The sequence below is a fragment of the Heterodontus francisci genome, chromosome 34 (assembly GCF_036365525.1).
Source record: "Heterodontus francisci isolate sHetFra1 chromosome 34, sHetFra1.hap1, whole genome shotgun sequence".
Classification (NCBI taxonomy): domain Eukaryota; kingdom Metazoa; phylum Chordata; class Chondrichthyes; order Heterodontiformes; family Heterodontidae; genus Heterodontus; species Heterodontus francisci.
This window is the reverse complement of record NC_090404.1, coordinates 36,382,469-36,400,059: the sequence shown is the minus strand read 5'-3', so window position 1 is coordinate 36,400,059 and position 17,591 is coordinate 36,382,469. Positions and strand designations below refer to the sequence as shown.

The following is a 17,591-nucleotide window of genomic DNA, read 5'->3' as shown; positions in this document are numbered from 1 at the left end:
TGGTAAATGGCAGCCTATACGGCCCAGAATGCACCGCGCGCAAAAATACGACCTATCTCCACCCCAAGAACAGCAACACGCAGGCGTCAGAAGGCTCTGCCCCACGGAGTCCGCTTGTCTCCGCGGAGCATGCGCGGTGCCGCTCCCGGAAGCTGAGCGCAGCCTCGGAAACACCGAGTTTCAACGGCTCTCAGGTCCTGAATCAGAGCCGCCGGGTTCGGCGGACATGCGGCGAGAATCCCGGGGGAAGGGAGGGGCCGCATTGAAGTGATGGTGCAGCGACTTCTCTATCCGAGCCGCCACTTCTCAGTTTCTTCTCCCGTTTCCTCCGAGTCAGGAAGCCTGTGAGTTGATTGGCTGGTAAGTTTTGTAACTTTGTTTCCCTTTCTCCAAAGTTCGGAAGTTTGTCCAAGGAGCTGGAAATTAAACATTCCAGTTTTCATCAGAATAAGGGGCAGCTTCCTGAGATTTAACTGACACCAATAGAAGGGAAGTGAGTAGCCGGTGAGTAGTCTTTTATTTTTAAGTATTGAGGTTTATTATTTATTTATTTAGAGATACACCGAGTCTGTGCCGACCATCAACCAGCCATTTATATTAATCCTACATTAATCCCATATTCCTACCACATCCCCTCAATTCCCCTACCACCTACCTACACTCGGGGCAATTTACAATCGCCAATTTACCTATCAACCTGCAAATCTTTGGCTTTGGGAGGAAACCGGAGCACCCAGCAGAAACCCACGCGGTCACAGGGAGAACCCAGAATCGCTGGAGCTGTGAGGCTGCGGTGCTCACCACTGCGCCGCTCGTAGTAGCAAGTTTATTACCTAATAGCTGGAGCAATTGCAGGGCTGCTGCAACCTCTGCAGTGAACATCCTGTGCAATAGAAAATAGAAAACATAAAACATGGCAGGCTATAAATAAAGAGCGGGGCTCAATGCCCTTACTTATCTGGTAGCGGAGCGACGAATGGTGGACCTGTGAGGAAGCTGATCCAGAGCGACGACAGGCTCCCTGTGCCTCTTGGCATGCGCTGAGACTCGAAAGAGGGAAAAAAAGGACTTAGTGATATCACGGGAAATTTTCAAGATGACGGAAAGCGTCACAGACGGGAGTTTAAGAGAAGTGGTTGCACCCAAAGTGCAGGCAGATAGATGGGTGACCGCTAGAAGGGGCAGGCAGTCAGTGCAGGAATCCCCTGTGGCTATCCCCCTCTCTAACAAGTATACCGTTTTGGATACTGTTGGGGGGGTGGCCTATCAGGAGAAAACAGCAGCAGCCAGAGCAGTGGCACCACGGTTGGCACTGTTGTTCAGCAAGGAGGGACAAAGTGCAGAAGAGTAATAGTTATAGGGGACTCTATAGTCAGGGACACAGATAGGCGCTTCTGTGGATGTGAAAGAGACTCCAGGAAGGTATGTTGCCTCCCTGGTGCCAGGGTCAAGGATGTCTCTGAACGGACAGAGGGCATTGTGAAGTGGGAGGGTGAACAGCCAGAGGTTGTGGTACACATCGGTGCCAATGACATAGGCAGGAAGAGTGATGTCCTGCAGGGGGAGTTTAGGGAGTTAAATAGTAAGTTAAAAAACAGGACCTCTTGGGTTGTAATCTCTGGATTACTCCCTGTGCCACGTGCCAGTGAGGCTAGAAATCGGAAGATAGTGCAGCTAAACACGTGGCTGAGCAGCTGGTGTAGAAGGGAGGGTTTCAGATATCTGGACCATTGGGCTCTCTTCAGGGAAAGATGGGACCTGTACAAGAAAGACGGGTTGCATCTAAACTGGAAGGGCACTAATATCCTGGCTGCAAGGTTTGCTAGTGTCATTCGGGAGGGTTTAAACTAGTGTGGCAGGGAGGTGGGAACCAGAGCAGTAGGACAGCTAGTGAAGTAAATGAGGAAGACATAGTAAATAAGGCCAGTGGGACGAAGAGGAAGAGCAGGCAGGGAGATGTTGCTGAGCACAGCGGGACTGATGGGCTGAAGTGCATTTGTTTCAATGCGAGAAGTATAACAGGTAAGGCAGATGAACTTAGAGCTTGGATTAGTACTTGGAAATATGATGTTGTTGCTGTTACAGAGACTTTGTTGAGGGAAGGGTAGGATTGGCAGCTAAATGTTCCAGGCTTTAGAAGCTTCAGGTGGGATAGAGGGGGATGTAAAAGGGGTGGGGGAGTTGCATTACTGGTTAAGGAGAATATCACAGCTGTACTGCGGGAGGACACCTCAGGGATCATACAGCAAGGCAATATGGGTGGAGCTCAGGAATAGGAAGGGTGCAGTCACAATGTTGGGGGTTTACTGCAGGCCTCCCAACAGCCAGTGGGAGGTAGAGGAGCAGATATGTTGACAGATTTTGGAAAGATGTAAAGGTAACAGGGTTGTAGTGGTGGGTGATTTTAACTTTCCCAATATTGACTGGGACTCACTTAGTGCTAGGGGCTTGGATGGGGCAGAATTTGTGAGGAGCATCCAGGAGGGCTTCTTGAAACAGTATGTAGATAGTCCAACTAGGGATGGGGCCATTCTGGACCTGGCATTGGGGAATGAGCCCGGCCAGCTGGTCGAAGTTTCAGTGGGGGAGCATTTCGGGAGCAGTGACCATAATTCCATAAGCTTTAAGGTACTTGTGGATAAAGATAAGAGTAGTCCTCGGGTGAAGGTGCTAAATTGGGGGAAGGCTAAATATAACAATATTAGGCAGGAACCGACGAATTTAGTTTGGGGGCGGCTGTTTGAGGGTAAATCAACATCTGACGTGGGAGTCTTTCAAACGTCAGCTGATTAGAATCCAGGACCAGCATGTTCCTGTGAGGAATAAAGACAAGTTTGGCAAGTTTCGGGAGGCTTGGATAACACGGGATATTGTGAGCCCAGTCAAAAAGAAAAAGGAAGCATTTGTAAGGGCTGGAAGGCTAGGAACAGATGAAGCACTTGAGGAATATAAAGACAGTAGAAAGGAACTTAAGCAAGGAGTTAGGAGGGCTAAAATGGGTCATGAAAAGTCATTGGCAAACAGCATTAAGGAAAATCCCAAGGCTTTTTATACATATATAAAGAGCAAGAGGGTAACCAGGCAAAGGGTTGGCCCACTCAAGGACAGAGATGGGAATCTATGCGTGGAGCCAGAGGAAATGGGTGAGGTGCTAAATGAGTACTTTGCATCAGTATTCACCAAGGAGAAGGACTTGGTGGATGATGAGCATAGGGAAGGGAGTGCAAATAGTCTCAGTCATCTCATTATTAAAAAGGAGGAGGTGTTGGGTGTCTTGCAAAGCATTAAGGTGGATAAGTCCCCAGGGCCTGATGGGATCTACCCCAGAATACTGAGGGAGGCAAGGGAAGAAATTGCTGGGACCTTGACAGAAATCTTTGCATCATCATTGGCTACAGGTGAGGTCCCAGAGGACTGGAGAATAGCCAATGTTGTTGCTTTGTTTAAGAAGGGTGGCAAGGATAATCCAGGAAATTATAGGGCGGTGAGCCTTACATCAGTGGAAGGGAAATTATTAGAGAGGATTCTTCGGGACAGGATTTACTCCCATTGGAAACAAACGAATTTATTAGCGAGAGGCAGCATGGTTTTGTGAAGGGGAGGTCGTGTCTTACTAATTTGATTGAGTTTTTTGAGGAAGTGACGAAGATGATTGATGAGGGAAGGGCGGTGGATGTTGTCTATATGGACTTTAGTAAAGGCTTTGACAAGGTCCCGCAGGGCAGACTGGTGCAAAAGCTGAAGTCACATGGGATCAGAGGTGAACTGGCAAGATGGATACGGAACTGGCTCAGTCACAGAAGACAGAGGGTAACAGTGGATGGGTGTTTTTCTGAATGGAGGGATGTGACTAGTGGTGTTCCGCAGGGATCAGTGCTGGGACCTTTGCTGTTTGTAGTATATATAAATGATTTGGAGGAAAATGTAGCTGGTCTGATTAGTAAGTTTGCGGACGACACAAAGGTTGGTGGAGTTGCGGATAATGATGAGGATTGTCTGAGGATACAGCAGGATATAGATCAGTTGGAGACTTGTGCGGAGAAATGGCAGATGGAGTTTAATCAGGACAAATGTGAGGTAATACATTTTGGAAGGTCTAATGCAGGTGGGAGGTATACAGTAAATGGCAGAACCCTTAGGAGTATTGACAGGCAGAGAGATCTGGGCGTACAGGTCCACAGGTCACTGAAAGTGGCAACGCAGGTGGATAAGGCAGTCAAGTAGGCATACGGCATGCTTGCCTTCATCGGTCGGGGCATAGAGTATAAAAATTGGCAAGTCATGCTGCAGCTGTACAGAACTTTAGTTTGGCCACACTTAGAATATTGCGTGCAATTCTGGTCACCACACTACCAGAAGGACGTGGAGGCTTTGGAGAGGGTACAGAGGAGGTTTACCAGGATGTTGCCTGGTCTGGAGGGCATTAGCTATGAGGAGAGGTTGGAAAAACTCGGATTGTTTTCACTGGAACAATGGAGGTGGAGGGGCGACATGATAGAGGTTTACAAAGTTATGAGCGACATGGACAGAGTGGATAGTCAGAAGCTTTTTCTCAGGGTGGAAGAGTCAGTTACTAGGGAACATAGGTTTGAAGTGCATGGGGCAAAGTTTAGAGGGGATGTGTGAGGCAAGTTCTTTACACAGAGGGTGGTGAGTGCCTGGAACTTGCTGCCAGGGGAGGTGGTGGAAGCAGATACGATAGCGACGTCTAAGAGACATCTTGACAAATATATGAATAGGAAGGGAATAGAGCGATATGGGCCCCGGAAGTGCAGAAGATGTTAGTTTCGGCAGGCATCAAGATTGACGCAGGCTTGGAGGGCCGAATGGCCTGTTCCTGTGCTGAATTGTTCTTTGTTCTTTGTTTGTGATTGGTTGGGTAATTAACAACTGTTAGTCAATTTAATTAGCTTTAAAAAATAAGGGGAAAGTTGTTTTTTGTTTGAAAAAAGACCTCGAGTGATAAAGTGAGTACTAAGAGTGTGTTTTTTTTCAATTCGAGTAATTTAGATTGTCGTGGGTAGTGTTTGGAGTAGAACAAGCCTCCAGTGTAATTAATATCTTTTAAAGGGAGTAACTAATCAATCTAAAGGTAAGGCATGGCAGGAGAGCTCAGCCCCGTGATATGCTCCTCCTGCGCTATTTGGGAAATCAGGGATGCTTCCAGTGTCCCTGACGACCATGTGTGCAGGAAGTGGATCCAGCTGCAGCTACTGACTACCCGCATTATGGAGCTGGGGCTGCAGGTGGATTCACTGTGGAGCATCCGCGATGCTGAGGACGTTGTGGATAGCACATTTAGAGAGGTGGTCACACTGCAGGTAATGGCTGCACAGGCAGAAATGAGATGGGTGACCACCAGATGGAGTAGTAGGCACAGGCAGGTAGTGCAGGAGTCCCCTGTGGCCATCCCCCTCTCAAACAGATAGACCACTTTGGATACTGTTGGGGGGAATGACCTCCCAGGGGAAAGCAGCAACAGCCAAGTTAGTGTTACCACGCATGGCTCTGCTGCACAGCAGGGGAGGAAAAGGACTGGAAGAACTATACTGATAATGGATTCTATCGTTAGGGATACAGATAGGCATTTCTGTGGCCACAAACGTGACTTCAGGATGGTATGTTGCCTCCCTGGTGCTTGGGTCAAGTTAGTCACGGAATGGCTGCAAGACATTCTGAAGGGGGGGTGAACAGTCAGAGATCGTGGAACACATTGGTACCAATGACGGAGGTAAAAAGAGGATGAGGACCTGAAACAATAATTGAGGGAGCCAGGTAGCAGATTAAAAAGCAGGACCTCAAAGGTTGTAATCTCTGGATTACTCCAGTGCCACATGCTAGTGAGTATAGGAATAGGAGGAAAGAGCAAATGAATGCGTGGCTGAAGAGATGGTGCAGGAGGGAGGGCTTTAGCTTCCTGGATCACTGGGTCTGTTTCTGGCAAAGGTGGGACCTGTACAAGTTGGATGAACATCCTTGCCGGGAGGTTTACGAGTGCTGTTGGGGGCAGTTTCAACACATTTGGCAGAGGAATGGGATACAGAGTGGAGGTATAGGAGCGGGTGATGCTCAGTCAAATATAGAAGAGAAACTGAGTCAGTCTGTTAGGCAGAGCAAATATAGACCTGTTAAGGCACAAGTGACAAATGCAAGGTTGTATTGCATTTATTTTAATGCATGACAGATGAATTGAGGGCGTTGATTAGCACATGTAATTATGATATAGTTGCTATCACAGAGATGGTTGAGAGAAGGGCAGGACTGGCAGCTCAATATTCCAGGCTATAGAATCTTCAGGTGTGACAGGAGAATGGATAAAAGAGGAGGTCGCATTGCTCTGTTGATCAAGGAGTCAATTACTGCTGTAAGGAGGGATGATATCTGAGAAGGTTCTTCACATGAGGCCAGATGAGTAGAACTTAAAAACAAAAAGGGGGCAATCACTTGGCTGGGAGTGTACTACAGGCCTCCAAACAGTCAGGGAGAGATAGAGGAGCAGATATGTAGGTAAATCTCAGAGAGGTGTAAAAATAATGGAGTAATAATATTAGGGGATTTCAACTAACCTGATATCAACTGGGATGGTCTGAGTGTAAAAGACTTAAAGGGGGCGGAATTCTTAAAATATATACAGGAGACTTTTTTGAGCCAGTACCGAGAAAGTGCAACACGAAAAGGCGCAGTACTGGACCTAATCCTAGGGAATGATGCTGGACAAGTGGTAGAAGTGTCAGTGGGGGTGCATTTCGGGGATAGTGACCATAACTCTAAGAAAAAGACAAAGGCGGGCTGGAAATAAAAGTACTGAATTGGGGGAAGGCTGATTTCAATATGATAAAACAGGATCTGGCCAAAGTGGACTGGGAGCAGCAACTTGTAGGAAAGTCTGCATCAGACCAGTGGGAGTCATTCAAAGAGGAAATAGTGAGGGTTCAGAGGCAACATGTACCCGTAAAAGTGAAGGGGAGGACCAACAAGTCCAGGGAACCCTGGATGTCAAGGGATATAGAAGATTGGATCAGGAAAAAAAAGGAGGCTTATACCAGATTCAAAGTGCTGAAAACAGCAGAGGACCTGGAGGAGTATAGAAAGTGTAGTGGGGTGGTGGCGGCTGGGGGGGGGGGGGGGGGGGGGGTACAAAAAAAAGTAATTAGGAGAGCAAAGATGGGGCATGAAAAAACACTGGCGGGCAAGATCAAGGAAAATGCGAAGGCATTTTCTAAGTATATTAAGGGCAAGAGGATAACCAGTGAAAGAGTGGGGCCCATTAGGGACCAAAGTGCCAATCTGTGTGTGGAGCCGGAGGACATAGGTGAGGTTTTAAATGATTACTTTGCATCTGTTCACTATGGAGAAGGATGATGCAGGTGTAGAGATCAGGGAGGGGGATTGTGATACACTTGAACATATTAGCATTGAAAGTGAGGAAGTATTAGCTGTTTTAGCGGGCTTAAAAGTTGATAAATCCCCAGTCCCAGATGAGATGTATCCCAGGCTGTTATGTGAGGCAAGGGAGGAGATAGCAGGGGCTCTGACATAAATTTTCAGATCCTCTCTGGTCACAGGAGAGGTACCAGAGGACTGGAGGACTACGAATGTGGTGCCATTATCAAGACGGGTAGCAGGGATAAACCAGGTACTTACAGGCCAGTGAGTCCAACATCAGTGGTTGGGAAAATATTGGAAAAAGTTCTGAGGGACAGGATTAATCTCCAGTTGGAGAGGCAGGGATTAATCAGGGATAGTCAACATGGCTTTGTCAGGGGGAGATCGTGTCTAACTAACCTGATTGAATTTTTCAAGGCAGTGATTAGGTGTGTAGATGAGGGTAAAGCAGTTGATGTAGTCTGCATGGATTTCAGTCAGCTTTTGATAAGATCCCACTTGGGAGAGTGGTTAAGAAGGTCAGAGCCCATGGGATCCAGGGCAATTTGGCAAATTGGATCCAAAATTGGCTTAGTGGCAGGAGGCAGAGGGTGATGGTCGAGGGTTGTTTTTGCGAGTGGAAACCTGAGATCAGTGGTGTGCCGCAGGGTTCGGTACTGGGACCCTTACTGTTTGTAGTGTACATTAATGATTTATATGTGAATATAGGAGGTATGATCAGCAAATTCGCAGTTGACATGAAAATTGGTGGTGTCGTAAATAGTGAGGAGGAAAGCCTTAGATTACAGGACGATATAGATGGGCAGAGCAGTGGCAAATGGAATTTAATCCTGAGAAATGTGAGGTGATGCATTTTGGGAGGACTAACAAGGCAAGGGAATATACAATGGATGGGAGGACCCTAGGAAGTAATGAAGGTCAGAGGGGCCTTGGTGTACTTGTCCATAGATCACTGAAGGCAGCAGCACAGGTAGATAAGGTGGTTTGGAAGGCATATGGGATACTTGCCTTTATCAGCTGAGGCATAGAATATAAGAGCAGGGAGGTTATGGTGGAGCTTTTATAAAACGCGAGTTAGGCCACAGCTGGAGTACTGTGTACAGTTCAAGGCACCACACAATAGGAAGGATGTGATTGCACTGGAGAGGGTGCAGTGGAGATTCACCAGGATGTTGCCTGGGCTGGAGCATTTCAGGTATGAAGAGAGACTGAAAAGGCTGGGGTTGTTTTCGTTAGAGCAGAGAAGGCTGAAGGGGGATATGATTGAGGTATTCAAATTTATGAGGGGCATTGATAGGTTCGATAGGAAGAAACTTTTTCCCTTCGTGGAGGTGTCAATAACCAGGAGACATTGATTTTAAGGTAAGGGGCAGGAGGTTTAGAGAGGATTTGTGGGAAAAAACAAGTTTCACCCAGAGGGTGGTTGGAATCTGAAAAGCACTGCCTGAAGAGGTGGTAGAGGCCGGAACCCTCACAACATTTAACCATGTATTTAGATGAGCACTTGAAACACCATAGCATACAAGACTATGGGCCAAGTGCTGGAAAATGGGATTAGAATAGTTAGGTGCTTGATGGCCGGCACGGACACGATGGGCCGAAGGGCCTGTTTCTGTGCTGTATAACTCTCTGACTCTATTTACAGCACAGGAGGAGGCCATTCTGCCCATTGTATCTGTTGATCCCACTTTCCAGTTGTTCCGACCTCACAGATTGTCAATATGAAAAATGAGATATGAATCCCCAGACCACACTAATAAATTAGACAAGATTTCACATTTTAAGTCTTTTGTTCTAATAACTAAACTAAAAGAAATCCACAATTATCTAAATAGCACTTTGATTGTAAATTGTGGTGACAGCTATTTACAAAGATATTTTCTTTACTTATTCAACACTTGACTATCTCACACCACACTGATACATTACACAGTCCTTTTTGATGACAAAAGCCTTTGCAGTTACAAGTCCCAAATTCCTGCCAATGGTGGGGCTGCTCCGACCTCTGGAGTGCACATCCTGTGTAATGTGCCAACTCCAGATAACCATTTGTGTAGGAGGTATCATTGGGGGAGGTGGTGACATCGGGGTAATGTCACTGGAACATGGGTTCGATTCCCACCACGGCAGATGGTGACATTTAAATTCAATTAATAAATCTGCAATTAAAAAATCCATCTGGTTCACTAATGGGAAATCTGTTGTCATTACCTGGTCTGGCCGACATGTGACTCCAGATCCACAGCAATGTGGCTGACTCTGAAATGCCCTCTGAAATGGCCGAGCGAGCCTCTCAGTTGTCAAGGGCAGTTTGGGATGGGCAATAAATACTGGCCGAGCCAGCAACACCCACATCACATGGATGAAGATAAAACAAGTTGCAGCAGCTCGAACTCCGGTTTTCGGAGCATGAACTGCAGCTGGTGTCACTGCGGTGCATCCATGAGGTGAGAGATTTGTGGATAGCACGTTTATAGATATGGTCACCCTGCAGCTTAAGAGTATGCAGGGAGAGAGGCAATGGGTGGCCAACTGACAGTCAAGAAGAAACAGGCAGGGAATGCAGGAGACCCCTGAGTGCATCTCACTCTCCAACCAGTATTCAGTTCTGAATACTGATGAAAGTGATGGTTCATCTAAGGAGTGCAGCCAGAGTCAAGGCCATGGCAGCACCGTTGGATCAGCTTCACAGAGGGTCACAAAGCTGACTGACTGAGCAATAGTGATAGGAGATTTGATAGGGGAATACACAGGCGTTTCTGCAGCCGCAGACGTGAATCCAGGCTGGTGTGTGGCCTCCCTCAGGACAATGTACAGCAGGGTGCATGCACAGTCATCCTGGGCCAGGAAGCAGGAGGAGAGAATGTTGTGAATTTCTATCCTGGACTGACAGTGATGGTTTTTGTAAACTCCTTTTACAGGGGCTGAGAAGCAGGGGATATGCAGATGGGGAATCTCGAGCCAAACATCACATCAAGATCTGACAGAGTCACTTGATACATCAGGACCTGAATATCATCGGCCTTTGAATGTGGAAGGAGAAAGGTTTGTCTGTTCTGTCTGTGGGAAAAGATTTCAGGTATCAGTGAGAGTGGAAAAGCACTGAGATACACAAAGCCCTGGTTAGACCACACCTGGAGTATTGTGTTCAGTTCTGGGCACCACACCTTCGGAAGGATATAATGGCCTTGGAGGGAGTGCAGTGTAGATTTACCTGAATGATACCTGGACTCCAAGGGTTAAATTACGAGGAGAGATTACACAAATGAATCAGAGTCATTACAGCACAGAAGGAGGACATTGAGCTTTTTGATTCCATCCCAGCTCTCTGTAGAACAATCCAGTCAGTCCCATTCACCCACTCTATCCCCGTAGTCCTGCAGGTTTATTTCCCTCAAGTGTCCATCTAATTTCCTTTTGTAATCATTGATCGTCTCCACTTCCACCACCCTCGTAGGCAGTGAGTTCCAGGTCATTACCACTCACTGTGTAAATAAACTGCTTCCTCACATCCCTCCTGTATCTCAAAACCTGAATCTGTGTCCACTAATCCTTGTATCATCAGCTAATGGGAACAGCTTTTCTTGGTCTGCCTTATCTAAACCTGTCATCATTTTCAACACCTCTATCAGATCTCCCCTCAATCTCCTTTGCTCCAAGGAGAACAACACCAGCTCCTCCAACCTAACCTTGTAGTTAAATTCTCTCATCTCAGGAACCATTCTGATAAATCTCTGCACCCTCTCAAGGACCTTCACATCCTTCCGAAAGTGTGGTGACCAGAACTGGATGCAATACTCTAGTTGTGGCCGAACCAGAGCTTTATAAATGTTCAGCATCACTTCCTTCCTTTTGTGTTCAATACCTCTATTTATGAGGCCCAAGATCCCATTTGCTTTGCCAGCTGTTCCCTCAACACATCCTTCCACTTTCAGTGATCTCTGCACATGAACCCTCAGGTCCCTCTATCCCTGTAAACTCTTTAGAACTGTACCATTAAGTGTATGTTGCCTCTCCCTATTCCTTCTGCCAGAATGATTCACCTCACTGTGAGGGTTGTAGTCCCTGGAATTCAGAAGATTAAGGGGTGATTTAATCAAAGTTTTCAAGATATTAATTGAAACTGATAGGGTAGAGAGAGAGAAACTCTTCTCCATCACCTGCAATACTCGGCAGCATCGTCTAAAACTTAGAGCCATAACTTTCATTAATCCACCCCTGGGCCCAGTGAACCTGAGCATTAATCCACCCAGGCTGAATGTACACAGAATTACAGCCCAGAAACAGGCCGTTCAGCCCCACTAGTCTGTGTTGCTGTTTATAATCCACATGAGCCTCCTCCCAATCTGATTACCTTGTCCCACTCTGTCCCCATATCCCTCTATTCCCTTTTCCCTCATAAATGTATTGAGCCTCCCCTTAAACACATCATTGTTATCACCTTCAACCACTCCACATGGCAGTGAGTTCCACATTCTCACCACTCTCTGAGTAGAGAAATTCCTCCTAAGTTCTCTATTTGACCTGTTAATGTCTGTATTATATTGCTGCCCCCTTGTTCTGACTGACTGATAATTTTAAAGACCTCTATCAGATCTCCTCCTAGTCTTCTCTTTTCCAGAGAAAGGATCCCCAGCCTGCTCAATCTTGCTGGATAGTAACATCCTCTCTGGTGACATCTTTGTAAATCTATTCTGCACTTTCTTCAGTCTTCAATATCCTTTTTTAATCTGGAGACCAGAACTGCTCACAGTCCTTCTTAGTGAGGTTCTCTATAAATTTAACATTCCCTCCCTGCTGTTACATTGTCTTCCTCTAGAAAAGAACATCAACTCTTTCTTTGCTCTCTTATCCACTTGTGTTGCTCCTTTTAGTGATTTATGTGACTCTGTTCCCAGATCTCTTTGCTCCTCTGCTCCATTTAATTTCTTACATTCTAACCAATAACTGGCCTCCTTATTCCTCCTCCCACAATGAACCAGTTCACATTTCACTATGTTGAATTTCATTTCCCATTTATCTGTCCAGTCTGCCAGCCTGTTTCTGTCTTCCTGGATTTCAATGCACTCCTCCTCATTATTAGTTCTATCATCCAGTTTGGTGTCAACTACAAGTTATGAAAACATCCCTCTAATTCCTGAGTCCAAATGTAGGTGAAGAACAGAATTCCCAGTGTACTTCACACTATAGTTGATGTCCCGGGCACTCGGGTTTCTGTATAATTTATTTAATAATTTTCTCCATTGTCTCTCTGACCCTGATCTCAATGGGATGACACAAAATCATCCATTCAATATTTGGAGCTTTCAGTGCAGGATTCATTACCCAGGACTCCCGTGATAAGGGTCAGTCCCTTTTCAATGACCACAGGGGCTGAGTGCATTGGCGTGGGATCGAACTGTGCACTGAGCATGTCCAGCGTAGGTAATGGAGATGGACTGAGATGGACCAGGTGGCTCGGGAGGTGAGAGGAGATGTGGGGACAGGGGAGGAATTGGAGCCTTGGGTGGACTGGTCGGCCAAGAGGCCCCGTGTTTACCTCATGGTGACAGGTCCGGGGAAGAGGGGTCACTGGCCGCTATCTTGGACAGGGCGGGGTCAGGGTGCAAGCACAGCCATCTTGGTGAGGGCACAGAGAGCAAACAGGACCTGACAAATTCTGTTTCCAACTGGGTCCGAGTGCCCAGGAGATGGGGCATCCTGGACAATAGGGTTTTAAGCAGCTTCACCCACTCTCAGGCTGCATGTGATGTTTGCAGCCTTGAAGAGTCCATGGGCCATGTATATATTCAGTGTGAGAGGTTACAGCCCCTGTATCATTACCTGAATGGGCTGCTCCTCAACTTAGAATCCTGGAAATTTACAGTACGGAAGGAGGCCATTCGGCCCAGCGTGCCCTCGCTGGCTGAGCCATCCAGCCTAATCCTTCTTTCCAGCTGTTGGTCCATCGTGTTATGATCCTGTATTTTTTTTCCAGGAAGAATGCAGTGTGCCTTTAAGGCTGGAAAAGGAACAGTACTGCTTTAAGGCAACAAGCTCCAGAGACTGAGTCAAAGAATGTATTCTCGTTGCCCCAGGATACAGCCACTCAGAGTCTGAAGATCGAGAGGTACATTGTTTCCAATTGACATTTGAAACTGGTTGAAAAACTAGCATTTGAGACACCGTTAACAGAGACAGACACAGATGATCATCCAGCATATACTGAAGGAAAAGAGAGCTCTCTCTTGGTTTATTTAGACCCTAATTATTATACTCTCAAAATTTTTTTTATATCAAGTCAGATTAATTTCATAAAAGAAGATAACCAATTCCTTTAACTACTGAACTGTAATTGTTGAAATTTATCGCTGGAGAAGAACAGCATCAATTCAACTGCTGAACTAGACTATGAACTGCTCTACTGTTTTATTTTCTCCCCCCACCACCTCCCCCCCCACCCCCAATCAGACGGCTGTAAGGACTTCAAGCAACCTTGGACTATTCCACTTAGGAAGATTTCACTTCAGCAGGAGCGTAAATATGCAAAGACACTATTTTTTCTGTTTAAAATGTTTATATGTTAGTAGTGTTTAAGAAGTTAGTTTTTCGAATTAAACACTTAATTCGTTGATCTAAAGACACCTGGTTTGGTTTGCCTTATTCGGGGGTTAATAGATGGTACAATTTGGCTGGATCTTTCCTTAATTTGGAATGTTTAAAATGTCAGGCGATCTGTGAGGGACAGGACTGAATCAACAGTGTGTTTCTCCCACCACTATCAAAACTGTATATTTTGATTGGGGGGCTTTGACTTGAGCGGTTGGTCGTAATAATACACTTGTAGGTTAGGGCACTAATTGTTTTGAAGGTTTCTGCCTCTACCACCCTCCCAGGCAGTGAGTTGTAGATCCCCACTGCCCTCTGGTTGAAAACATTTCCCCTCAAATCCCTTTTAAATTTCCTACCTCTTACCATAAATCGATGCCCCTGGTTATGGGCCCCTCAACCAAGGGGAATAGGTCCTTCCTAACCACTCTATTTCGACCCATCATCATTTTCTACACTTCAATTCAGTCTCCCCTCAGCCTCCTCTGTTCCAAAAAAAACAACCCTCACCTATCCAATATTTCCTCAGAACGAAAATTCTCCAATCCAGACAACATCCTCGTAAATCTCTTCTGTACCCTCTCTAATATAGCCACATCTTTCCTACAGTGCAGTGACCAGAACTGTACACAGTCCTCCAGCTGTGTTCTAACCAGTGGTTTATACATTTCCAGAGTAACCTCCATGCTCTTATGTTCTCTGCCTTGGCCAATAAAGGCAAGTATCCCTTCCGCCTTATCTACCTGCCCAGCCATATTCAGGGATCTATGAACATGCACTCCAAGTTCCCTCTGTTCCTCTATACTTCTCAATATCCTACCATTTATTGTGTATTCCCTTGCCTTGTTGGCTGTCTCCAAATACATTACCTCACACTTGTCCGGATTGAATTCCATTTGTCACTATTCTGCCCATCTGACCAGTCCATTGATATCTTCCTGCAGTTTACAGCTTTCTTCTTCATTATCAACTACATGGTCAGTTTTTGTATCATCTGCAAAGTTTTTAATCAAACCCCCTACATTCAAGTCCAAACCATTGATATATAGAACAAAAAGCAAAGGACCCAGTACTGATCCCTGCAGAACCTCACTGAAAACAGCCTTCCAGTCACACAAACACTCATCAACCATTACCCTTTGCTTCCTGCCTCTGAGTCAATTTTGGCTCTAACTTGCTGCTTTGCTTTTATTTTCATGACCAGTCTGCCTAGTGTGACCTTATCAATGGCCTTGGTTACAGTTTAACCCCATTCTCCTAATCTCTGGCCACTCGGTGTGGAGGTGGGGTGGGGAGGTTGGAGGATCTTTTCTGGGACCTGCTCTTGGGCCTGGTTAAAACTCCACCCACACCCACAGCCCTTTCGATCACATGCCCTTCCAAAACCCCCAGTCCCCCCAATGCCCTCCTCTCCCTCACCTCATCCACCCCAAACCCACCCAGGTTTGTATATTTGAACACTCAGTTCTCACCTTCTCCATCTCTCTCTCGCTCAGGCTGAGAAACAATGTGTAGGTCCAGGATGTACAGGGACCATGTTGGGAGTGGGGGTGTCACTTTAGCTGCTGCCCTGTCTTCCGTGGTCTTGTCTGTGCCAGGGTGGCCTTCTGCAACCGGTGGACACCTCAGGATACGGAGTGTCTCGTGGACACTGGGAGCAATGTTCTGGTTTAGTTGGGAAGGTTCCCTTTGCTTCTGTTACAATTTGTTGCTTAATTTGGCTTCTTTTAGTTTGAATGGACCACATGTTTGGGGGAAACAAGAGAGGAAAGAATGTTCCATAGAAACTAGAACTGTCTATTCTGAATTTCTACCCTGGACTGACAATGCTGACTTTTGTAAACTCCTTTTACAGGGTATTAGAATGGGAGTATTTATTGACGGGAAATTCAAACCAAGCATCACATCAAGATCTGACAGAAACACTCGATTCATCAGGACCTGAATATCATCGGACTGAGAATGTGGAAGGAGAAATGTTTGTCTGTTCTGCCTGTGGGAAAATATTTCAAACATCAGTGTGACTGGAAAAGCACCGAGACACACACACCCGAGTGAGAGTGTTCCAGTGACTGACTGTGGAAAGAGCTTTAACCAGTTACACAGCCTGAGAAAACATCACACCATTCACAGCGGGGAGAAACTGTACACGTGTTCTGTGTGTGAACGAGGCTTCAACTGATCATCCAACCTGGAGAGACACAAGGACACCCTCACCATGGAGAAACCGTGGAAATGTGGGGACTGTGGGAAGGGATTCGGTTCTCCATCAAAGCTGAATATTCATTAACTCAGTCACACTGGGGAGAGGCCGTTCACCTGCTCAGTGTGTGGGAAGGGATTCACTCAGTTATCACACCTGCTGACACAGCAGAGAGTTCACAAGGGTAGGTTGGAGAAGTTGGGGTTGTTCTCCTTGGAGCAAAGGAGATTGAGGGAAAATTTCATAGAAATAAACTTGCAGGGCTTTGGGCTGATGTGGGACTGGGTGGATTGCTCCCTGGAGAGCTGACATGGAATTGATGGGCCAAATGGCCTTGTTCTGTGCTGTAAATGATGCTGTGTCTCTGTGACTGTGTTTTGAGACAGGATATCCCAGCTCTCCACCCTGGGATTCTCAGTATGAACAGGATTCGGAGTGGGGAAGACTCACTAACCATGGTTTACTGTAAATGTTAAAGTTAATATCAAAATTAAAGGAATGGAATTGCACAAAGATGGGTGGCAGGTCAGAATGTTGGACAGAATATAGAAAAACAGTAAAGAATGACTAAAAGATTGATAAGGAGTGCAGATTGTAAACAGAGTCTGGAGGTATGTGTTTGCTGAGTGGTGAGTTCAGTGAAGGAGAGGAGGTGCTCCTTTTATTTCTACTTTTTCAGTCCTCCAGTATTTGGTTCTTGTTTCTGTGCAGTGGAAGGAGCTGGTTGGTGAGTAACTGGTCAAATATTCTCCTTCTAAATAGTCGGTTAAGTTAAGGTCTGGCACGGCAGCTTGGCTGAGTACAAAGCACAGCTTGTGACATGTGGGATGTCGTGGACGCACCATGTGTCCTAGACAAACACATCTGCAGGAAGTGTCACCGGCTGCACAAGCTTGAGCTCTAGGGTTTGGATCTCGAGCAGTGGCTGGAGTCACTGTGCAGAGAACGACATGGATAGCAGGTTTAGGGAGGTGATCACACCACAGGTTAGAAGCATGAAAGAGGATAAGGAATGGGTAACCGACAGACAGTCTAAGAGAACCAGGCAGGTAGTGCAGGAGTCCCCTGATATGATCTCACTTGATAATCGGCTTTCCATTTTGGATACTGGTGAGGGTGATGGTTCCTCAGAGGAGTGCAGACAGAGCCATGTTTTTGGCACCACAGGTGGCTCAGCTGCACAAGAGGGGAGGAGGAAGAGTGGAAGAGCAGTCGTGATGGGGCATTCATTAGTCAGGGGAACACAGAAGTTCCGCAGCCGTAGGTTGGACTCCAGGGTGGTGTGTTGCCTCCCTGGTGCCAGGATCAAGGATGTCACGGAACGGCTACAGGACATTTATCTGGGGGAAGGTCAACAGCCAGAGGTCGTGGTCCACGTTGGCACCATTAACATAGATGGAAAGGGTAAATGAGG

At 46.4% G+C, this 17,591-nt stretch overlaps 1 long non-coding RNA gene across 2 annotated transcripts; it reads left to right on the top strand.

Annotated features, from left to right (window-relative positions):
• The first annotated feature begins 235 nt into the window (after window positions 1–235).
• LOC137349363 (uncharacterized) lies at window positions 236–16,591 on the top strand. Of its 2 annotated transcripts, XR_010969351.1 has the most exons (4): window positions 236–360; window positions 10,308–10,431; window positions 13,364–13,902; window positions 15,830–16,583. It is a non-coding gene; the product is annotated as an uncharacterized lncRNA (long non-coding RNA). The 2 variants fall into 2 exon arrangements; XR_010969350.1 differs by having other exon boundaries at window positions 13,364–16,591.
• The last annotated feature ends 1,000 nt before the right edge of the window (window positions 16,592–17,591 follow it).